Here is a 26,048-nt window from a genome sequence, read left to right as displayed (position 1 = left end):
TTGATGTGTACAGCGCTTTAACATCAAGCGTAGCCATAAGGAAATGCGGTTCCCATTTGATTTTGGCAAGGATCTCTAAGGTATGCATGGTGTCTCTCAGGTAGCTCGGTATTTTTATGACCAGTGGCTGAATGACATTGTTGATATAACTGGCTAATGTCTCCGTGATTCCTCCTATACCACTCAGAATTGGTCTGCCCTTGGAATAGTGTTGAAAGCTTTGTGGACTTTTGGCAGAAAATAGATTGTTGGCATGATGGGGTGGTCTGTCCTAAGGTAGTTGTATTCATCATCTGTTATCAGCCCCGTCGCTTTGTAATTAGTTAGTAGTTCCTGGTGTTCTTTCAGAATCTTCGCCTGTGGGTTGCTGTCCAATTTGACATAATTGCCGGGTGTTTCCAGATGGTTGAGTGCCATTTTGATGTAATCTGATTTATCCATTATTACTATATTTCCACCTTTATCAGCTTCCTTAATTATGATATTGGTTTCTTCTCGTAGGTTTCTGAGAATGGTCTGTTCTTCCTTGGTTAGGTTGCCCTTGTTCTCTGTTTCATGCGTCCGTTGGTCTTCCAATTTGTGTAGATCCATGGTTACTGCTTGATGAAAAGTGTCGATGTAATTTTCTGCATAGAGTTGCGGCGTGAATCTGGATTTGGTTTTGAGTTCCGGAATCGTCATTGCTATATTACAGATGCCCAGTTCATGTAAGCATTCTTGCTTGCTTTTGTCGTTATCAGCCAGAGTGCTAAGGAGATGAATGTCTTCAACATCCCCGATGGTGAGTGGGCTTGGTTTAGGTATTATTTCCGGTGGTTTGTATACCGATGTCTTCGTGGCAAAGAATTTCTTAAGTTTAAGACGTCTTGTAAATTTAAATAGATCAATTTGTATGTCTACGAAGTTGTTCCTGCTGGATGGTGAAAATGACAGTCCTTTGTTGAGCACTTTCTTTTCAGGATTTGTGAATTCTCTGTTGGACAAATTCATGATTAAATTTTGTTCTGTTTCTGTCCCACAGTTTTCTGTGACTGAGATCTGGTCTGTCTTTGCTCTATTTCTTCTTCCAGCTGTCTTGCGTCTTCTGACTCTTCTTCCTCCTCTGCTTCTTCTTGTTGGGTTCCTGTATTTATCAACGGTTTTGCGAAGGATACCGTTTTTTTGTTGTTTTTGGGTTGTGGTTTCAGACGACTTGCTTTCTTGTGTAGTTTGATTTGATCTAAAAAACTCCGTTTGGTTGGTTGTATCTCTGTTGTTTTTCCACATGGATCCGATGTTTCGTCTGGTTCACTGTCAATTTCGGAGCTAGCCCCTGAGCTGTTTGGGGTGCTTTCTTTAGATTTGGGCTGTTGTTGTTTCTGGTCGTATTTGGGTTGATAGGTGAAGACTCTGTCTTCTCTATAGTCTTTGTCATCCCTGAAAAATTTGTGGAGTTTCCTCATTTTTACATCATCTTGGTGTGTTTTCAGAATTCTATACATAGTTTTGTAATTTTTCTCTTTGGTAGTTTTTGGAGCGTCATAATCCTCTATTTCTTTTTTTAAATCTTCAAGTTGAATCACAACCCTATCGTGTTTTCTTTTGGCGTGTTCTATTAGTAAATCTATCATCCTTGCTGATCCAAGTATCAGGTTCCGTTCCCATTCATCTGCTAGATCTGTGTCCAGTGGGTCGTCAAAGTCCGGGAAAATAAGGATCCTCAGGCCTCTCGGTATCCTCTTCTGTTCCGCGTATTCCTGCATTGTTGTTTTTTCCCAGAATTTGTTGATTTCCTTTTTTGATAGTTTCTCAAGTCTCATAAATTTTTGTTTGAGGTCCTCTTGTAGATTGTTGTCTCTAAATGCGTTGTCTGTTGATCCTCGTGGGGCAAAGAGTGCCTTAATGTCCTCATTCCTTGACATCATATATTCTGCCATTCCTTCGTTTTATCCACCTGTTTAATTTATTGGAAAATTCCGGGTGCTTGAGCATAGGCTGGTTCCCTAGTGTAAAGGTAGGGTGGGTTTTAGGCTCTAGGAGTGTACATATGACAGTAACTTTGTTTTAATGGACCATTGTGGCCACCTGGCGATTCATTTATATGATTCTTCAAATGTCGGAATGTAAACTATCACAAGGATCAGCTAACCTAATATATATGATATCTCATTGTTTTTTTCCAATGCATCCAATATTCACTACCTTCTATGTATCATCGACAGTTCAAGCCTTGCTTCTGAAAAAGAGGGAAGACCCTTGAAACGCGTAAAGCCACAGTACCTTATATCTTGGACTTATGAATTACATGTTTGCCTATGATCACAGGTTGTGATTAAAGAACTTTGTGTATTTTATTGAATACATATTTTCACAATTTTTTTTTCTCTTGATCTCCATTCATGGAACAGTGCTTATTGAATCGTATTTGACCTATATCTGTTTATTTCTACCTATAACTAGTTACCACCTTTCTGGTGGATTGTTGACAGTGTGCGAGGGACGGGAGTATTCCTATTGTTGGATACTTTTTCTCTTATGTGTTTAATGGCACCTTATGACAAGGTCTTATTTCCTCTCTTGCACCTTGAAGTTCTAAAAACCAGCTTGCCTGGTATACTAAATTAAGTTACAAAGAAACCTTACATTTTAGGTGTGCACCTATTTCTCCCTTTTCTCTAACTGGGAATCAAAGGACAGCCAAGAGAGAGAACAGGGAGATGGAGCAATAGAAGTGCAGTGTGGACTTGGGAGGCCCGCCAAAATGGGGAAGACCGCGTGGGAGACCCCCGGCACAGCCACAATTTTGGGCTAGGGATAAACAGACCCGGTGAGGGTGCATTGTGCTTGCAGACATACTGGGTTCCCCTCTGGCCATTACAGGCAGGCTACACTGAAAAGTGGGAACACCAATGAATGATTTATTACAGGCAGAGAAGTAGCTTACTGCCAGCAGAGTATGTTAGGCACACTGGACACAGATGATTGTCTGCACTGGTCTGCAGATACAAGGCGGAGCATTAATGGCAGGCATACAGGCTAGGCACACTCACTTTCATGGAACCTGGCGGCCTGTGGAGTACCCTTGGATGGAGGAAGTGAAGGGTTGGAGAGGGTAATGTTCGAGTGGGGAGGCTGCTGGGAAGGAGGAACGTGCGAGAGAGAATCTGTAGAGGGGAGGGAGAATAAAGAATAGGCAGCTGGGGTCGGTGAGAGAGAGAGTGGGGTTTGAGGGGGAAAATAGCCGGTGGGGAGAAAGTGTAGGTTGGTAGAAAGGGTGAGTGCTGAGAGAATGTGGGAAGAAAGAGCAAAAGAAAGAGAAAAAAGAGAGAGAGAGCAAGAGACACAGAGAGTGAGAAAGGGAGCGAGAAAGAGAGAGGGAGACAAAAGAGAGAGAAAGAGAGCTAGAAGAGTGGGAGAAAGAGATAAAAGAGAGACAGAAGATGAGAGAAAGAGGGAAATGGAGGGATGGAGAGAGAAGAAGAGAGGGGGGAGAGAAGGAGTGAGAAGGAGAGAGAAGATAAGAGGAGAGAAAGAGAGAGGGAAAGAGAGAGAGATAAGGAGAGAGAAAGAAAGAGAAAGAGAGACAAGCAGGGGCAGAAAGACCAGGAAGCATAATGGTGGAAAAATAGAGCAGGTTGGGGGAAAAGGAGGAGAAAAGGAAGGAATGGAGAAGAGCAAACAGGGAAAAAAGCATAGCTGCTAAAATGGCCTACTCAGCTTCTCTGCCCACACCCACACACTCAGCACAATACCGCCAACAACCAAAAAGAGAGCCAGATTCTCTCTACACACACTTATAAGGCTGTTGCGCTCCTATTTCAGAGCCCGCATCCATGATAGACATCTGGCTGTTCCCATGGCTCAATGAGGACAGGAAGTCGGAAGGACATCATAGGTGGGCAAACATAGGCACGGACAGGTCCTCTCTCCACAGCTGTTGCTTCCCCCTCCACACCTACCGCCATGATGGACACAACAGGTGGACCTGGATGCTTTCTGTTCTCAGGGCTCAAGGAGGACAGGATAGGGACATCATAGGTGGGCAAACATAGGCAGGGTCAGGTCCTCACTCCACATCCGCCACCTAGATGGATACAACAGGTGTAACTGTTGTATGGCTCTTTTCAGGGCTCATGGAGGCTTTGGTGATACGAAGGGGGACAGATGTGCATACACAGGCAGGGACAACACTTGCTGTTAGTAGGGAGGTGAGGACATTTCTCAGGAAGAGATGAGAGGGCCAACCCCCAGGAAGTAGATTACCCTGGTTGTAAAGCTAGTAACGGTTGCCTGGCCTGGGAACAGGTTTCGGGGTAAGGGGTTGGCTGGCTTTAGGAGGGAATGGAGTCCCTTTGTCTGGGCAGGGCCATGGTTGGAGTTCCACAACTCCAACAATATTCAGTCACATAGAGTGCAGCCACATACAGTGCAAGATGAAAAATACATTTGGCAAAATGAAATGTCACGCAATACATTGGTAAAAATGAAAAATACAGAAAGCCCGGAGTAAACAACAAGTGACATATATGTGAAACAAAAGTGAAGACTGTTACGGGTCCACAAGTGGAGACTGCCATTTCCACAGCAGAAGGAGAAGCGAAAAAGAGTATTGATAGAGGAATTGAAAATAGAGCATAAAGGAGCAAGTTGTTAGGCAAGGAGGCCAGGATGCAAAGTAGGACAATAGTTGAGACAGACTAGAACAAAATCAGAGATAAAGGAGCTTGGCAGCATTGAAAGAGAGGAAAGGACCATCTTTGCCAATAGAGTTAAGGCTACTCAGCAGAAGAGTTAATCCTCACCGGCGTGGAAGTAATAGTGATGAAGACTGAGATCACTGTCAAAATGACTCCAAGGTTGAGTGCCCTAGAGGAGGGGGAGAATGTGAGGCTGGAATGAGATGGGTGAGAAAGAAAGGAGGGAGAAATTACAATCAGGGAGGTGAATTATTTAGGTCTTGGAAGCAACATACAACAAAGTGCTATCCAGTGGCAGATAGCAGAGGGGTAAGCAGTAATACATGCAGAGAGGTCCTGAGTTTGAGTCTGGAAGCAGTAATGTGCTTGTCATCCGCTACGAGGTGAATGAAATAGTTATGGTGTCGAAAAAGAGGTCAAGAATACAGCCATGGTGGATACTGACAGGTAGGGAGGTCAGGTCACAGGTGTCTGTGTACCAGGCGACAGAAGAGGAACAATCACAAAGGTAGGAAGCAAGTTCCTAAATTCCAAGACTAGAGACAGTCTGAAGGAAAATGGAATGCTCCACCACTTTGAAGGCAGCTGAGAGGTTTAGCAGGATTAGAACTATTAGAGGCATGAGTGAGGGCTGTTTAAACTGTGGAATCTTGAATGGACTAGATCACTGGGGTCACTAATGTCATTATAGGAGCACATCCTATTAAAAATAAGTCATTCTGGGATTTGAGAGTAGTGAGAAACAGGCTGATAACTAGACAGGTTTTTTGGCATCAGCTGGGGGATTCCTATTGATCGGTAGGACAGTAGCTATCTTGAAGCAGGCAGAAAAAATCCCATATGAAAGAGAAATGTTAAGTATGGAGGCGACATAGGAGAAAGTGATAGGTGTGAATTCCTTCACCATTTGTGGGGAAAACTGGTCAATGGGGGCAAAGGGTGAGCTGACTGATCTCAAGATAGCTGCTAGTTCAGTGGGAGAAGATGAGGGGAATGTGTGTAGTAGTGAGGCAGTAGGGTTGGGTGGGAGGAAGAAGCTGGGCTGAGCAGAGAGAGGAGGGTGGTGTGGGCATTGCTGCTTTCCATCACCTTATGTGACATGTAGTCTGCAAAGTCATTAGCAGATAGGGAAGAGGGGATAGCACATGGACTACAGTAGAGGAGTGTTTCAAGGGATGCGAGTGAAGAATAGTGATGGGAATATTAAATTAGGAAGTTTGGACAGAGTCAAGGACTCCAGTGAAGGAGGGGGGGGCTGTAGGCATGGAGAAGGTTGGGGAGTCAGTCCTTGCACCACCTATTAAGATGTTGTTGAATGCCCCTGTAAAGGAGGCTGATCTGGAGGATGATCCGGGGTTAAGGGTGAGATTTAAAGGGAGTGAAGCCATGAGGGCTAAAGGTGCTCATAGGGGGATAGTGAGCCAGGCTAAAATTAGTGAATGCTTGAATAATGGAGGAGACATGAGGATGAACAAGTGTTGCCAGAGGGGAAGACCAAATTTGCATGTTAGGGTGCAAGAAAGTCAAATGGTACGGGGGGGCTGCAGAGGGCAATAGTAAAACATAGGCTTGTGTGGTCAGTGTGAGAAGAGTCCATTGTGAGAATGGATGAGGAAAGTGAGTAGGAGGGGAAGAACAGGTCAAGGGTGTTCTCTAGGAAGTGACCGTGTGATTCCTTAAGTAAGGTTAGGGAATGGACAGAGAGGAGAACATTACGTTATTATTCATAAATGGGGAGATTTTAGAGAGGATGACATCTCCACAGTTCACAACAGGGGCTTCAGTGGGAAAGCAGTCAAGAAGCAGGTCGAGATCAGAGAAGAAGTAGATTATAAGACCCAGGGGTCTGTAGATAAGGTGGATAGTGAGATGTGTGTGTGCGAGAAAGAAGGTAGTTGTTAAATCAAAGGAAAACTGGTAGGGAGTCAACAGAATGAAGGGTGTATGAGGGATGAGCATCATTGATCTCTATTCCAAACCCCCCCCTCTTTTAGATGTCTAGGTGGAGTGCACAATGGTGGGAGAGTTACTGTGCAAGGCATCCAGGGCCTTACTGGCACCATGATCAACCATTGAGGTTGATCATGGTACCAGTAATGCCCAGGTCCAATAGAGGGGATATGTCTGAGTAAAAGTGATCAGCGGAAAAGGCGATTTATTTGCAGACAAATTGGGCATTACATATCCTGAGTGTAAGAGTAGTAGAGAGTCTGTGAGGGTGGATAGAGTACTCGAGGAGAGCCGGGAGGAAAAGATCATGTTGGAGTAGATTGGTCACCAAAGGCATTTTGGTGATGGGACAGCAGGCTTGTTTGTGATACGATGGTGGGGAGAGCACTGTCTAAGAGATGAGGGCGGGTGTTCAAGGGAGAGAGTTTCCACAGGGAGCCAGAGAAGAGGAAACAGACAGGGAGTAGAAGCAGATATCTAGGAAATGGAGTAAGAGGGGGAGAAGCAAGCAGGGTTTAAGGCAGGGTCATAGGATTATGAGAAAAGGAGGAGGATTACATTACTCTTATCTTGTTTGAGCATGATTTTCACAGATGTGTGCAACTAACGCACAACACAGAAGTATATGCAGCACCATAGTCCCTCTGCCTCTCCGTTAACTACGCACATGACTTCTCAACTCTCAACTCCATCTCTGAGATCATCGAAGACTGAATGGCCATCCATCTTCCCTGCCCAAATGATGAGAAGACAGAAATACTCCTGGTGGGTACTCGAGCTACACTCTACAGACTGTTCTCAGCCTACAGCTCCTTCATCATAGATGGAAACATGATCCTGGTCTCCCTAGCTGTTAAAACCCTAGGAATCTACATAGATGCCACCCTGGACACGACCCGACAAGTAATTCCATTGCTTCCTCAACTGCTCACACCAAAAAACTCATCAATGCCAGCTGTCCTTTCCTCTCCACAGACAAACGCCTCACCATCACCAGAGCCAGCATCAGGGCCAGACTCGCCTATTGTGATTCACTTCTAGCAGGCACCTCCGAACGTAACCTTTACAAATGACAAACTACCCAAAACAACAACCTTCACTCCACCATCAGCCTTTCAGAACATGACCACATCGCAGAAACTAGAAGAAAGGCGCACTGGCTCCCAATACGTGAACGTATTAAGTTCAAAACTCTCTCCATCTCCCACCGCTGCCTCACCAACACTGCTCCAGCATACCATGCCTCAGAGACTTCAAATACCCAACCCACAATGCCCCTCTTGCTCCATGAATGCCCACCACCTCAGAGTCCCTAAATTCATATGATCGAGAGCAGGAGAGTCCAGCTTCCCTGTTACCGCTGTAAAACAATGGAATGCCCTCCCCCTGCCCTCTGCAAACAAACATCCAATTGAACCTTCAGAAAACACATAAAAACTTTGCTTTTCATCTAACTCTCTGTCTTAACTATTCACTGCCTTACTGTACTAGATGCCTGAGGGCTAAGTTTGCTATCTACAAATGTAAAAACAAATACATAAATAGGGTATGGAAATGCAGATAGCCAATCAATACAAAGCCGTAATAAAAAATAGACTCAAGTATATCAAGATTCTCTCTACAACGTTGGAACTGTGTATAATTCAGACACATAATTGCAATTCTTACATGGCTCCTGCTTCTGAACAGTCTGCGCGGAGAACCCCAGAACATCAACCAGTTACTATGATGGCAGTAAAAACGAGAAATTCTCTCTCTCCATGGGAATGAACCCGTGTGGAAAGTGGTATTTCTTGTGTAACAATAGATAGTAGCAGGAGCATTGGGACAGTGTGTGGTGCACTCCAGCATTTGTTCGGCAATTGAAGGCTATGCACCGGCCCACAGGGGGCGATATTGAGTCCCGTTGACATTGGAAATCCTATACACTGGGTGTGCAGCAACGCATGGCCCATTGATTTTAAATACCGGTTGCATGTTTTGGCTGCCACTCTCCTAGGGTCCATTCTTATTCAGTGCACTGCACAGATGGTTGCACTAATGAATGACGTTTTCAGAATCAGCAAAGAACAAAGCATTGGCACATGCGAATACTGTGGTTTCTTACACGACGTGTGCTGCATCTTTTAGGTGTGGAACTGCAAAGGCACCGTTTGACAGACCGTCTCCACCTTGCATAATAGAGGCAGATTCAAAACTATGGATGTCAAATAATGAGCCTGGTTCATGACATTTGTCATCAGAAACCCAGGACTGCATCTTTTTTCAAAATTTGATTTCGTATTTTATTTGGAAAGCACATGGTTATATTTCCGCACTGATGATTCAAGATGTTATGGGGCCCATTCTGCCATTCCTTTTGAAATGGATAAATCAGTAACAGGTGTGGCATCAAGTGCCTCGCGCCACCTTTGACATCATGTTCGTGTGATTTGCACCGATACCAGGAAAGGGAGAACATCTTTTCAATCGGATGCACCGGGTGTCATTATCCAAAATGTAGCTAATTGCATCTGAAGACTCTGGAGCGAGGAGGCTGGGCGCACATCCACCGGTATTGTTTTGCCCGCTCATTTCATCGCAGCCTATTGAAAATCAAGCTATATTGTTCGCGTTTTCCAAGCACTTTCCTCAATTTATGCATTCTAATTGAGCCTTAGGATAATTTCCTGTATTGGATCTTTTTCTAGGGATTAGACTCTAAAATACAGTACACTGGGCATTCTCGGGCTGACGGGAATCATTGGGTGTCCCTTTTTCATCACTTTGTAAAAAACCAAAACATACTAATAAGAGGCGTTCTGGATTCAGATAATGGTAACGCGATGTTTAATATTTTATGATTGTTAGAATGACAGTGAACATTGGCTACGCCAGGGAGAAGCACGAGAAACATTCTTTTTTTTTTATAGAGCAGTGTTACGTTTTTGTTACGCCCGCAAACGTTACCCTGAAAAAAAATCAGATCCATAGATTTCATTTGGGGGGGGCTATCAAACGTGTGATTCCTCAAGAGCCAACAAGAAAACATTAACTCCTCGTTGGTGTTTGTTGATGATGGCGTGGCTATGAATAAATAGGAGGTGAATTGTTTCTTTCTCAAAATTGTCCTTTAATTGTCACAAAAGCTCCCACCTGAGCTCACTGAAGTGTTTGAGCTCAAGATCTAAACTACTGCACAGCACTTTGGGGTAAGTCTGTAATTGGTGCATTGTTTCACAGGATTGTTCCTCTTTGCAGCAAAGAACCCTCCCCCCACTCATAAAAAAAACGTAATAGGAGTCAGGCACAGAAACCTACAATTACTGTGAGCATGTGATTTTCATTTTATTTGTTTTGGTGAAAGCACATCTTGGCTGCAGAATCAGAAACACATCGTTTTTAGTTTGGGCTATTAGGTGGCGCTGAAAGCGCTACCTATAAAGCCAAAACTATTGTCATTAAAATAAGAGCTTTAGCATGAGAGCTTGAAATAGGGGCTTTGGGTGCAGGTTTGTAATGATTCCAATGCAGGTTGACATATTAGGATGGATATTATCTAGTTTGGCCATGTGTTCCACCCATTTAACACCTGTCGTCAAGTGAAATCGATATAGTTTTCCTCCTATTCCAACCCATTTTCCCTCCAACCACAGCTCCTTTTGCACACTTTGTCCCCATTTCTACTGTTTGGTGACTTTGTCAACCATTTTTACTCCCAAAATGGCAGCCGCCATCTGTTAATGTTATTTAAAAGTAATTTGACTTGATTGATGCTTTAAAATATATTTACTACAGCTTTCAAGTTATGTTACACATTTTAGAGTATTGTCTATTAAAAATAAAGAAGGTACTGTAAAAGTTTTGTTTGGGTTTAAAATTGATGTGAAAATGTACATCTAGTACTTTGTATGGTGCTGGTGCAAAGTTTAAGATGTAAGCAGCACCTGATTGGCTGTTTAGTTGGTGATGTAAGTGGTTCTCCAGTCTGTTTGTTTATGCAGGGCAGACATTCTTTTCATCATGTACGTTAGGTGATGATGTTATTTTTTATTTACTAGCGTGGATGTCTTCTGAACGCCACATGGTTTGCATGCTGGAACCAGCAAGACATAAAGATCATTTCAGCTAAATGGTTCTTGCCATTGCTAGCTCCAGGGACTCCTCAAATGCATGGCAGACTCGACTTCCAGTCGCAATGCTACCCCCTGATGTCCTCCGCACTCCCGTGTGTGTGTGCACATATGGATTGAGTAGGTTTGTCCGTTATGCATTCCATGCGATTAGCTTCAGTCCCATGGCGTCACCTGTGTTAGATGATTGGGAATTGGTGTAGCTCTCTGCACGGGTGTACAGCTGCTTCACAGCTTTTGCATGCCTGTTTTCTTGCCCTCGTTCACATCGTGCTTCAGAAATAGCCAAAAGGCCACGGGGGGGCGTGGGGTGGGGGGATGGTGGATGTTGCAGCCTGTCTGTCTTCCTTCTCCACATCGTGAGGTGTTTTAAGGTCCCAAACGTAACATACCCAATTTAGAGACACACGCCCACACACACTAAGACATACTACCATACACACACAACCGCATACCACCCCCTCTGTAAAATCGCAACTCAACTTCCAAATTTAGGGTTTGAAATCGGGAGGGGTTTTCACCACATAGGAAGCACAGCCCCCTCTAGACGGGGGTTTATTGGTCCGAATATCTAAACATTAAAGGCTTGCCATTTATTCCCCCCCTCCATCTGCTATTTTTAATAGGCTTCATTTGTGTGCACACAATTGTGCTAATTTTAGGCACTGCTTTTCAAGCTTTTTCTAACTCAGCTGAATACAATGTGTGGGAAATGTCACTGTGAAGAACGTGTGACTAGGAACTTCTTCTGAAACTGAAACAAAACAATGCTCCCTTAACATTGGTGTGCAACTGTCCAAAACCAGTGATAACACAACCCACTGCAGGACTGCTCATGTCTTTGGGATTTGCAAGGCAACGCAGGAGGGTGCAGGGGACATCGTATCTGCTGGTCCTGGGCCCCTACCATGAAGTGTGAAGACGGGAGACCCGTTCCTTTGATGGAAAATATTTGCAAGCATTGATTGTGCAAAGGAAAACCTGTTCTTGCTCTTTTGTTACATTTTACAAGCTACCCAGATTGCACAGGACTGGACAGCTCTTTCTAAAGATGTCTCTGTTGTGAATGTTTGCTGTAACTAAGTGGGCAGAAGCATAGAATCACCAGTGAGCCCCATCTTACTGGGATTCCATATTTGTTTTGTTCCTTTTGAGTTTCACATCGAAGTGTTCAGCTCTCTCAGGATAACTGAACCTAAAGGGACAGCAGTGAGCTTCCCTTTACCCACAGCGCTTGCCTTGCAATGTAATCCGAGGGAGACTACTGTACTGAGTAATCCCTGGTTACTAGTTGACCTCGGGCAGAGGTCAGAATAAAATAAATGCACCTCTTTGTCTTTACTGTGCTGAAGGCTGCTCTGCAGAGCCTGATTGTGGACACATTTTAAAAGAACACCCAGCAAGTATTAAGATGCATCTTCCAACTTCCGAAATATGTCTTGGATGCTGAGAGAAACTGCACGACTGACTCTCTCTGCATTACCCACTTTCTCAATTGCACCATCTTACTCTCTCTCCTCTAGCAGCCACCCTCTCTCTTCATCCCCTCCTTTCTCAATGCCCACTTTCCCTCTACTTCCCTCTCTCTCCATTACCCCTTCTTTCCGGCCCATGCTTGCATTTTCATCACTCTCGCTTTCTCACCATTGCTCTCTCCTTAGCTTTTTCTCTCTCCATAGCCCTCTCTCACTCTCCCTCTTCGCTCCTTACTTTCATTCTTTGTCGCCTTTGCACACCTTCTCTCTCCCTCCATTGTTCACCCCCTCTATTGCCCCCTCCCTGTCTCCCCAGTGCAATCTCTTTCTCTCTGCCTCATCCAAGCTCTCACTCTGTATGCTTATTTCTCTCTCTCTCTCTCTCTCGCTCGCTCTCTTTCAAATGCTCTCTAGCTCTCTTTCTCTCTCTCTCTCTTCACCTCATCAGCCACTCTCCCTCCATCACTCATCTCTCACTCCCTCCATCAGTTCATCTGTGTGGGCTCTCTCTTGCGCTACTACCTACTTACCTCTCAACTCATTATCTGCTCTCTTAACTCAGCTGTACCCTCTCCCACACACTTGCAAGCGTTCTCCCTTCCAGCCTCACACACACCCCTATTCTTGCAATCTCTCTCTCTCTCTCTCTCTCTCTCTCTCTCTCTCTCTCTCTCTCAACCTCTCTCAGAGTCTTGCACCTTCAATCTTTAGCATGCTTGTTTTAAATTGGCTGCCTGTTGGGGCACCTTCGAGAAATTGAAATGACTTACTGAAGAGAGATTGGTTAGGCCAGATTGGACACTGAGTGGGTTCATGGCAGGTGCAGTTGTATTTTTGTATTTTCTTACTGCTGTTATTTTAATAGAAAACAGAATGCATAAAACTCGCCTCTGTGACAATACTAGAATCCCGACTCTCCATTTCAGTTATATTTGGAATAATCAACATTTGAAAATGATCATTAATGTTGCCATTTGTGCAAGCACAACACAATTGCTCCTTAAAAACAAGCATTGGCAATCCCAACGGTTTGGGCTTTTGTGTACGCATGGGAAAGGCACTTTCTAAGCCCTTCCGTAGTGGTATTAACTGCCATTGATGGTATCAGGTACAAAAAAGTCAGGGCTCAAGTCGAGGGTAAATGCGAGGGTGGACTCAGTCCTCCCCAGCTAAAATAACAAACACTGAATGTCCTCTTTGAATGTATGAAATAAAGCCAACCTCATCGATTGAACTGCAGTCGTCAGGTTTTCAGGCTAGACACTTTACCACTGCACTATATAACCTGCAGGAAAACAACAAACTACTAAAGGCGAAATGTCTCATTTCAGGAACTGCAAGTGCCAGGTAAAACATTTGTATTTGTTCTTGGAGTTTAAAACATGCATGCCTTTTAACGTCTTCAAAAACACTTTTAGAAGCAAGTATCCTCTCTTGGCTTTGTGTTTTTGTTGAATTTATGAAAGGCAAATGCCATTCGTTCTGTGCAATTTGGGTGGTTATGCAAAGCCAATTTATTGAACATAAATGAATCTAAACATATTATACTTTTGAAAGAAAATGAAATCACAAAGACACAGAAAATGGATATTCAAACAGAAAGCAGTTTATTATGGATGGCAACCGGGGCACTAACAAGCCAAGGCTCCAGCACTCAGCACTAACAATGAAAGCTCTGGCAAATGAGCAATCAACAATACCAGCCCTCCCAGCACACCTTCATACTAAGAGCTCACCAGCCCACTCCCTCTCTGCCCGCTCTACTCTAGCTCCCCTCTCTACTGAACAGACAACCACTGTTTTATACATAGTGGCATATTGACACTGACACATATTACATGCGTAGAAAGCAGTCCATGGCAACAGCATTTGTCTACCTACGTGCATACATAGTTATAGCATGAACTGTACAAGAACATATTCTAAGAAAGTGAACATTCTTCCTCTCGTATGATACATTGTCATTTCTGCTGAATGAAAACATTATTCAAGCTATCTATGTTTCCGCAACCAAGGTTGTTTCTCTGTGCCAATGGAATAGCTGACAGTCTGCCAACAAATTTTTATGAAAATATCTCTACACTGTGTTCAGCTGCATGACAATTGTTTCCTTTCGTGCTCAGCAAAAGTTGAATTCATAATGGACAAAAACAGACCACATTTATTAGAAGCGCTTAGAAACAAGAATTTGTGCTATATATAATAACAAGTATCTCTTTCTACATGGCTCTCAGCAAATATTAATCCATGATAGCTCATAGCATAATATATTGCTAAACAGAGTTTACACTAAAGAATGAATGGATTTGCCCATGCTAACTAACCATAACCATAAAAAATGCAGATTGACACACAGTCGTTTTAGCGTGTGCTAAACCATTCTAGGACAGTAATACTAGGCAATAGTGTGGACATCATGCAATGACATCAGGCAAGTAACACGACAGGTGTCAGTCAAAACATGGATATGCAAAGCAAGTAGTGTAGCTAGATACTCAGGCATACTAAAGCAATAACATAGACAGTGCAATCGTGATACTGGGACAGTAACACCAATGAAAAAGCATAGTGGTGAAAGAACGTAAACCTTTGGCAGCATCCTAAATTGATGCCTGCAAGCGCTGCAATAGTGACAACATTGTTGCTGCATTTATTCTATTAACCTGAAAACATTGCTCTAAATGATGCATAGCAATCGGTGTTCAAAAACAGGATATATATGTATCAACCTGGTGCTCAAAATGTAAACTATCAAGGTTTAATCAAGCGTGTCTACGCAAAGAGAAAGCATAGAATAGCATATCATAGCAGATTGTATAATATCATGGCAGGTGGGATGGACGTGGGCAACCGATTTCTGAGATGTTGCTCATTTCTCTTATACCCAAAAGACAGTTTTATCATCAGTACCACAGTCATTAGCAGACCAAGTATCACATATTTCTTCTGGCTGACCATTGCCTCATGGACCTGATCATTTCTGTGGCAAAACTGTCCAAATCCTAACATGTGCATAGTTCAGTTTATCAGTGTCAATTAAGAAGCTCACTGATATAGGCTCTAGAAGTTCATCCATGGGGGGTGTCTGACCACATGTCTTTCCTCAATTCAAGTCTTCTGTTCCCTGCCCCCTCTGCTTTCAAGAGAGCGTCTTTGGGCGGAATGGAGAGAACAAATGTATTGCAGCACTCTGGCACAGAGTGATCTTTGAACAATTCAGAAATATTCAGATCTCAACAGACCCTTATGTTGCTCAAAACAACAGTCAGTATTTCTTGTTTCAATGAAAGGCACACTGGGGTATATATTTCTCTGTCCCCTAACCCCTTCCTCTACCCATTTTATAAGGGCAAAAGCAAAGGTAAATATTTCAGATGTACAAGATGGATCCAGTGTCTTTCTTGCCATCCATTCGAACAGCTTGTATAACGGACGTATGATAAAATGTCCCTTTCGGAACACATCAGGGAAAAAACATCTTTCGATTTGCAAACAGTTTCTATGAGCGTCTTGCATTCTGGGATTTAAGCCAGCAGCTTCATTCTGCGTACTTCTCAGGCAAAGCGGTTATCATGCTCGGACTCTGAGGCATTAAAGCATTCCACAGATCAGATGTGCTCTGTAACATAACTTGCAATGATGTTCAGTTGTTAGGCCAGTCTGTATCAGTAGGCCAGTCTTCCCGCATCAGATGTATTTCGCGAAACCAAGAAAAAAATGCAGTATCAGAGATGGCATATCGCAAACCTATTTTCAAAGCCATTAATTCCTGCATTATACTGCCCTTCACAATTTCATACAATGTGAAACCTGTTCTAGTCTGTGTCAGAGACAGCAATGCTAGGATCTCAGTGTCAGGACATTTCAATTCAATGTGTACTAGTTCAGGAAGTGACAAAGGTGTGTCATAATCCCTTTCCCCCATGCTCCTGGTCGCTGGAGGTTGTGCCTTACCATACTGGCACCCCACGCTACCTCCCGACTCCTCACAACACCAAGGACCCAGAGACTACATTAAGATGGCCCCTGCAATAATGCCACATATTGGCTGGACCTTCCTGCCATGCGTTAGACACCCGGCTGCATCCTGCATCACGATTGGCTGACCCCTCACCAAATGAGTGGGCTACATCGAGCCGTGTGGAGAAGCCAGTCCTCTCCCTAAGGCCTGCGCTCCAAGGCTCAGGACCTGTCTTTCCCCCATGTTCCTGGTTGGTGGAGGTTGTGCCTTACCAAGCTGGCACCCCACGCTACATCCCGACTCCTCACAACATCAAGGACCCGGAAAGTACATTAAGATGGCTGCCTCCTCAATGCCACACATTGCCTGGACCTTCCTGCCGTGCGTTAAGCACTCGGCTGCATCCCGCATCACGATTGGTTGACCACCTCACCAAATGAGTGGACTGCCTTGATCTGGAAGGCGAAGCGGCCCTCTACGTAAGGCCCGCGCTCTAAGGCTCGGGACCTGTCTTTCCCTGTCGTTCCGGGAATTCCAGTGCTGGTTTGACCCAACAGAACTCCTCCCATGGTGATACTCGTGGCACTGCAGTCCCTGCAACAGGTACACTACAACTTGAGACTATCCACTTAAGTGCTGTTACACTATGACTCACTGAACTTCTCTCTGACACTCCAAAAATATCTGCCAACACAATATTATTCTCGCGCCATAACTGGTAGTATACCCCACTGTATTCATTGTAGTAACTACTGTATTGATTGTGTTTCGATTTACTCAGACCATTATGATCTTTAGTCTGTTACAGCTGATTCCCTCAGTACCTTTTTATTTTTTCTTCACCAATGATCATTTGTGATCGCATGTGTACTCCCTAAACCACGTATGCTTCCCCCCTGCCCCTTGGTCGCCCGTTTTGCTATGTGTTGTCTCCCCCACCCACTGATTGCACGTATGCTGTGTGTGGTCTCACCCCACCCTTTGGTCGCCCTACCCTGCACCTTCTTTATCTCTCCTCTCCCTCCCAATCTCAGCAATTCCCTTCCACACCCGTTCTTACTGTTTCTATGTATCAATATGCTGCTACTGCTCTTCTAACTGGGCTGTCCATTCCACCCTTTTTCACCCTACTTTCATATTCTGCTGCCGCCCTGCAACATGTTGCCGGACATCATATCTGTACCATGTAAGGGGATTATGCACTGAAATGATGTTGTCAACCCGCAAGATGGGGCGGGCAACATATCTCTACCCCACCTAATCGTGTCTTTTTTTTCGTTATGCTGCTGCCGCCCTGCTACATAGGGCCAGGCAACATGTCTGTACCACCTAGTCTGACTTCCGTACTGGCATGCTGCCTACCCCAGACTTTTGCATCAATATATGGCTGCCTTCTTGCAACATGGGGCAGGGCATTATACCCGTACCTCCTATCTGACTCGAGCATTTGTATGCTGCTGCGACCCTGCAAGAAGGGGTGGGCAGCACGCTTGTGCCGCCTATTTTGACCTTGCATCTATATGTTGCTGCCGCCCTGTAACATGGGCCTGGGCAACATATCTGTGGCACCTTTTCTTGACTAATGCATATGTATGTTGCTGTTGACCTGTAACATGGGTTGGGCAATATGTATGCACTTGCAAGCACTATGTAACTAAACAAGCCGCACCTTGCCACAAGGGGCTATGTAACATGCATGTAACAATGTCTGCACAAGCACTTATGTTATTTTATTTATTTATTTGCATTTATATAGTGTGCAACTGCCCTACGGCATCGTGGCGCTGGACAAGAAGGCTTACTTGGTTACAAAAGTGCTTGTGCAGACATTGTTACATAGCAAAGTAAGCCTTCTTGTACATCGCCATGAAGCCTGAGGGCAGTTGCACGCTCTATAAATGCAAATAAATAAATAAATAAAATAATTCGAGCTGATGTGACATGTGTCTGTAACTAGCACATCATCTTTGTGAGGCACCATGGTTAAGCAGTGAGACATTCAAATAGCGCAAAAGCAACAGGACCTAGTGTAAAGGAAAAATATCCTCATGCACATCCATCTTTTACATATACAAACACAACAAACATTTTGACATAATTCAGAAACCTGGTGCTAGTAACATGAGCCACGTAAACTGCTCTCAGAGGCCCCTTTGCCTGAGCCACCTTTACTGGGCATCTGGTAGGCTTTATTACATAAGCTGATGTCAAGGGTGGCACCCTAAGTGCCTTCTGCCTCATTGAAACTAGAAGGGTTGGAAAACAGGATCTCATGTAATATGTTTAGCCCAGATTGCATCTTTTCAGAAGACCATGGATGTATCCATGCTGGAATTTAACTGTATTTTTCCTTTAAACAACTATTTCCCTTGGGATCGGTCTATATTCATGAGAGGCATCCCATTAGCCAGGCACCTGAAACACATGGGGGGTCATTACGAGGTTGGAGGTAAGGGATTACCGGCACCGGTAAGGGTGCCGATGCCCGTAATCCCTTACCTCCGTATTCCGAGTTCCCTTTGCGGGTCCTTCCTTACCTCCTGCTTTCAGAAGGAGTTAAGTACGGGACCCGCAAAGGTACCTCGGAGGTAATTACTGTACCGTAATTTACGGTGCCGTAATTACCTCCTTCCCCATTCCCATTGAGCCCTATGGGGCAGTAATGGGAATGGGAAAGGGCAAAAGGTGAATGGGGAATTACCGGTCCCTCCAACCCTGGAATGGACCGGTAATTACTCAATTCACCATGCCGGATTTGGGACGGTTTCGGAGGCAACCATGGAGCTATTACTCCATGGTTAGCTCCAAACCTGGAATGATATACAGGCAGTTTTACTGCGGTCTTCTGATGCAAGATAAATATGACTTCCTTGTTTTTCTCCAGGTGGACACTAATATTCTGGAATTTCAAACCTACACCCCATTACCAATATGCTGAAAATAAATTAGTTTGTCATAGGTTTACCGAAGAGCTGAGAACACCAGCATTGCCAAAGCTATATCAGAAAATCATGCATTGCCTTTCAAATTTAAACAGTAATGCATTCCTAAAATTAAAGCCCCACATATACTCTACGCATAGTGTAATTAAAATCGGCTTCTACTTGTATTTATAAAGTCATCACTTTTATTATTCCAGCATATATTTTTTAAATGAAAGTCCACTTGATTTTGAATGCTGTTGGTAAAACAAACATAGGATTTTGTTCCTAAAATTACAGAAGAATGCATTCATCTTTGTTTACAAGTTTAATAATGTTTTCCTGGTAATATTCAAGGCTGGTGCAGGGTTTTCTTTATGCTTGTAAATATCTCCAAATAACAAACAGACCATTGCCCGTCCTTTAGCTTTCGATACATTGTTTATATAAAGCAAGGCATCATTTTAGATGACTGTAGAAAGTTTTATTTGACCAAAAAGCATTTCTTCCTGTGGCTTTGAAGTTGGTTAAAACTGCACCCTTTTCATGGTAATTGAAGAAAAACATAACATAAATGGAGTGAGACATTATTCCCATGCCTCTCGCATTTGATGTATCCACTCTCCATTTCTCTTCTATTCTGCCCTACAGTACGGTCTAGAAGAATTTGGAAACTGTTCACAGATGACATGTAGAAGGCATGCAGGGATCACTCAATGCACTTTTCTGAGATCCAAGTTAGCCATGAGAACACCAAGTGTAGGCAAGGTATATAACCAAACTATTCTACCTACTGAGAGGAAATACATAGTTAACTTGCCGGTAACACCATAAACCGGCACTGTTACCGGACAGGCATATCATGAGTCATTTCACCGAAAACACTAGCACCGGTAACACCACACATTTCAAGGAATTAGAAAACCCTAACCCTCCAACTGATACCTGTACCAAAGATAAAACTTGGTGCACCAGTATCCAGAATGCCCTTGCCAACAAAATTGTTGGGCTCCAAATGAAAATAGAAGAAAAACGCAATCAACTCACCAGTAGCAAGCCCACTAATTCTAGTACACCATTATCCACTGGCTCCAACCTAGGCATCACATTCAAAAAGGTAACAACACAACACTGGAAGTAGAAAAAATTATAGCATCCTTAAAACCCTCTAACTGCAAAGGGGACAGCTGCCCTGCCCAGATCATAAAAGACGCTGCCAGAGAACTATCCCCTTTTATCACTAAACTTATAAACCTGTCTTTCTCCACTAACCTTGTCCCCAGTAATCTGAAACAATCTTGGGTTCTCCCCCTTTTAAAAAAACAAACCTTAGACCCTGCTATACCTACTAATTACAGACCCATCACCACAGTCCCATTCCTGTTAATAATCCTAGACAGAGTTGCCTACCTGCAAATTCAGGAGTACCTTGAGACTAACCAACTGTTAGGAATACGTCAAACTTCCAAATCGATGAAATTAAAGACAAAGATAACGCCGCCATTCTACTCCTCCTAGACCTATCAGCAGCGTCCGACTTGGTCGACCACAAAATCCTTTGCAACCACCTCTCCTCTGCAGCTCATTTCTCCTCCTCCGCTGTCATGTGGATACTATCCTTCCTGGCTAACAGAACCATGGGGGTCTTCTCCCCAGTAGCCGCAGAAGACCCTATCCCTACCACAATTGGGGTCCAACAAAGGCTCCTGCGTTTCGCCCACTTTGTACAATATATTTACAAAGCCACTCTTTGACAAACTGGACCATCTGGGTGTTGCCTACACTAATTATGCAGATAACTCCCAGATACTCCTTACCCTCTCTGGTAACTACAATGCCGACCTCACCCGGATCAACAACATTTTCTCCATCATTCAGGCATGGATGGCCACTCATGGTTTATGCCTTAATGATGAGAGGACTGAGCTTCTCCTTGTCGTACACCCAATAATCTGCTGAAACTAAGCCCCAACTACAACAGCTTTATCATCGATGGTAACATCATCCCCATTGTCAAAAATGTGAAAACGCTTGGTTTCTACCTTGACGACAACACCAACCTCTTCAAACAAGTGAACATGACCGCCTCTGCCACGGCCTACACAGGTAAACTGATCAGGGCATGCAGACCGTTCCTTCCCACAAATAGTTGCCTTACGCTGGCCAGGGCTCTTATACAATCCAAATTGGACTACTGTAACAGTCTCTATCTAGGCGCAAACCAATCCATTGTCAAAAAACTTCAGGTGCTTCAAAATAATGCTCTGCGAGTAGCCCTTAACATATCAAGACGCAAGCACATCGCCACCACCAGATTATCATGCAAATGGCTTACTATCCAACAAGAAATTGACTTAAAGACTATTTTTCTTACATACAAAGCCTTAAACCACCTAGCTCCGCCTTATCTCACCAACAAATTCACTCTGAAATCCACGACTAGAAGCACTAGATCCACCAACACATTATGCCTATCAGTACCTAGATTCTCCCTAAAAAGAGCTGGAGGATCCAGCTTCACGGTCCTTGCCTCCCAACTCTGGAATACCCTACCATTCAACATCAAATCCATCGGTTCATTTCTACCATTTAGAAAACAGGTTATCAGCTGGTTATTGGACAAAAACTAGCGTCACAGACGTTCTTAAATGATGCCCCTCACCTGTATATTGTATATTATAAACTTGCAATCTGCTAACTGTATATAGTATGTAAAATGCTTGTAATGTACTATGTAACTGTCTATAATATACCTGTAACCTTGTTCATATGCGCCCTTATACCCCTCGGTCCGGAGCGCCATACAAATAAATAAAACAAACAAACAAACAAAGCATGGCTCTACCAGCACCCGTAACACAGACAACAGTAGCAGCGGACACTGCGCTGACACCTGCCGGTAACACTGGCATGACAGTAACATAGACACATTACGGGAATGTACATTCCGGTAATACAGGAAGAAACAAGCCAGTATTACTGGCAAATCCATGCTGGTAACACCACCTCAGAGCAGCCGGTAAATGCACCCAGGTGTAGGAAATAAGTCCACAGGTTCTCAGATGCTCCTAACCAACCCAGGAACAGTACTAACGGGCCACACCAACCACAAGAACACTTCCCAACACAACCATGCTGCTACTCATTGTTGCTGCAATGGACATGGAGCCACTGCACACTGGAGTGCACCTAATTGAGCTGGAGCAGCAGCAGTGGTAACAGGAGGCCAGAGAAAGGAGGAAGACAAGGAGGAGCAGGAAGAGGATGATTTGGATGCAAGTTGAGAGGTGAAAGCATGCAGTGATTCCCCGCACAAGGGCAACATCCTGTTCCCTGACAGACAGACAGATTCACACCCTCTACCGCCTAAACCCGGGAGACAATAATTGAACTCCTGAACCTAATCCAGGATGACATTGGATTCAGGATTGGCATTCAGACCGCCATACCACTGCGGTTGAAGCTGGTGTCAGTCCTGCATTTCTTGCCACTGAAATATTCAAGCACTCTGTGAGCCAGCTGCATTGCATATTGCAGCCGGAAATCTTCAGAGGGCAGGTCTGGGAGGCCCTCCTGTGCCATGTGGGCCAGCACATCCCCCTCCCAACCACCCTGGCACAGGTTAACGCCCTCAATACCAGCTAATATGTGATTGCAGGCATGCCCAAAGTGTTTGCATCACTGGACTGCACACACGTTGAGCTGGTGGACATCTACAGGAACTGTAAGCAATACCATTCCCTCAATTTCCCAGTGACCTGTGATGCTGATCTGGCCATCATGCACCACTGTGCCCGCTTCCTAGGATCAACCCATGACTCCATGGACCTGCGGAACAGCACCCTGTCAGCATGCATGGCACGTCACAGAGGGCAAAGGACCTGGATTTTGGGTGAGTACATGTACATGCACATCCACATAGCAGCATGTGCCACAGTCAACTTGGGAGTGGGGGGTGAATGCCACACATGTATGTCCATCAATCACCCTGCAAATGCAGGACCAACTAGCACACGCCCATCTGACAGGCCACAACACACAGGAGGAGCACAAGACTGGAGAACTATCAATCAATGACCACACATCCCAAACACAAAAGGACAACAGCATGCAATGCACTACAGGTACCTGAATGCACCACTGCCACTCCTCCAATCCAAGTATATCAGTAGACTGTACCTCCTAGGGTCATGGGACGCATGTCCTTGTGAGACATGGTGCATGCATGCACTCACTGACTGTTGAATATTCACTGTCACAAGCCGCACCACTGCCGTGCACCATCACTCACACATGTCAATGTCAATGTGAATGGGTCCTCTACAGCACACTGTTGCCTCTTATGTAGTCTCTTGGTGCTCCAGTGTGTCTGCAATGTGATAAGTGCAGGGATTGATAGTCAGCAGGATTGAGAGGGAGAGGGGCAAAACCACCATGATGTGCCGTGACCAGCTTCAGTGTTGCTGTACCGTTCACTGGATATCGAGGCCTTCTGTGCATGTAATCCATCATGTGGTGGGAATGAATGTAATGCAATCGTTAGTTTGCATTGCCAGTTCCATGAGGTGTGTGCTGTCAGTGGTGTGTAAGAGGAACGTTCATGCCCAAACCAGGCAATGAGGGCACGTATGCAGACTGGTGGGTCCTCAGCATGGCCAGTCAGTGGCAATATAAGTCCCAGAGAGCGGGACCCAGAACTGTATGGATGTGACACAGTGGCTGTCTCAGGGTGCAGCAGGGAGCATAAGGCACAGCCATAGCATAGTACCAGATGCATGATGTTGCCAACTAACACAGGTGAGCAAAATGAAAGACATGGCAAAGTAACAGTGTCCTGCCACATGCGAGATAAGGCTAACGTTGTGCCATCCCCCCTTGCATGTGATTCTGGATACCCACTGCTTTCATGGCTGAAGACCCCTCTGAGGGGTCCCCAGATGCAGGAGGGGATGGCATACAACAGGGCGCATGTTGCGAACCCAGGCAACCATAGAGCAGATCTTCAGGCTCTTGAAGGCACGATTCAGATGCCTACTCTGGCTTTGGTCTGCACTCATGTACAGGCCTGAGAAGGTGGGGCAGATAGTCCTGCCATGTGCACTGTTGCATAACATCTGCATCAGACACAACATACCCCTGCTCCCAGATCTGGACATTCCACTGCCAGCAAATGAAGATGATGAAGAAGGCAATGCAGCACCAGTTATGTGCAGGCACGTGCGCATGGATGCCACTGATAGGCGCATTGCCCGTCAAGAACTCATTGACAACTTCTATTGAGTACCACTTCCACAATGCACAGCCCATGCAACTTACTGCATTCGATGCTCACACACAATTAATAATTGCACAGAAATTAGGAATGCCCACTCATTGTTGGAAGTGTGACCAAAGATGTATTGAATAGAATTGCACAACTACTACTACCATGTGCCCACCTTATTGCACACACCCCAAACAACCAAATGACACTTTTTCAGTGCATCAGAGCCATTTCCTCTGCTTTTTGCGGGTAGGGAATTTGCCATGGCTATGTGTGCCTGTAAGCCGCTGTGAGCGGAGCCTTGGTCTGCCCTAGAGAGAGCTTGCTGGGATGGTGACGCTTGCGGGGGGGGGGTCAGATCCCTGGGCCCCCATGCGCTCTAGGGTGGTCTGCAGGTTCTGGGTGAGTGATTATGCAAGTGCAGTCACCCCCTCATTGCCCTCTTGGGCCCTCTGCGCCAGAAGACCCAGGGCAGAGCTGGTGCGTTTTAGGGCCCATGCGCACCTGCAGCTGCTTGCCTGCATGCACTCGTGCAGTAGTCGCCATTCGTTAAAATGTATTTAGTTGTTGCTGAATCATGTCAGCCATCTTCATATGCCTCCATATCCCCAATGTTGGGAATAGGTGGTGTAGGGGGCTGTGCATGGTGGAAGGGCTGAATGTAGGAGTCAGATAGGGTGTGTGCTACACTGACTCTTCACCGTTGTCATCACCTCCATCTGCTGCATCATCCTCATTGGAGGAACTGCCAGGATAGGCCAGTGCCTGGTGTGGTATTGGTGTCACCACAGGTAGGGTGGGCTGGGCATCAGGCTGTGCGGCCAGTGACACTGGTGCTGCCTGGCAACAGGCTGTGCAGCCAGTACTGGTGATGATGGCTGGGCAGCAGGCTGTTTGGCCAGTGCCGCTGGTGTGAGCTGGGTAGCAGGCTGTGCAGATGGGGCTGTTGGTGTTGACTGGGATGCGGATTTGGATGGTGTTGGTGGTGGTGCAGCCATCATGCTTCCACTTGCCCAGCCTGCAGATGGCCCATCAGTATCGCTGTCAGAGGATGTGCCTGTTAGAGTGAGATGAGCATGCAGTTAGTCTCCTGTGAGTCAACTGCAGACTTGCATTACACAGATACAACAATGTGTGTGTCCTGGACTGTTTGATAGTTCTATTTGCTCAGGTGCGTGCATGTGCATGTACATGTGTGTGGTGTGAGGGCACATTGGTTGGTGTTCTGCAGTGGTGGCTTGTAGTTGTATGTGCATTGGGGATGTGGTTATTGTCATGTACTACTTTTGCGCACATGGCCAGTACTCATGTGACTATGTAGGTATCAATGTATATTGGCTACAATGCTTGTGCATGGCTTACTCTGCCCACAACCCCTAGCATTTGTGTATGATTGGACCATTTTGCTGTGGTCAGCACGTTTTGTACCCATTTCCGTGGCCATGTCTTCCTAATCCGAATGGGGATTGTTTTATTTGGACTCATGGTTGTCATTTAGATGTGGCTTGTTGTACTCACCATCATCTCCTTGTGTCCCTGCTCTGGCCTCTGCCACACCGACTCCTTCCATTTGCAGTATAGAACTGTAGGTTTCTTCCCATGGCATTAGGTTTGGGAGTAAGGCCATCCTCCCCCTGTGGCCAGGAATTCTCTGCAATGTGATATGATATGATAGGTTATATATATAATG

Source organism: Ambystoma mexicanum, chromosome 6p (genome assembly GCF_040938575.1).
Source record: "Ambystoma mexicanum isolate Mex_15411 chromosome 6p, UKY_AmexF1_1, whole genome shotgun sequence".
In the NCBI taxonomy this organism is placed as follows: domain Eukaryota; kingdom Metazoa; phylum Chordata; class Amphibia; order Caudata; family Ambystomatidae; genus Ambystoma; species Ambystoma mexicanum.
Note: the sequence above shows the minus strand (reverse complement) of the source record.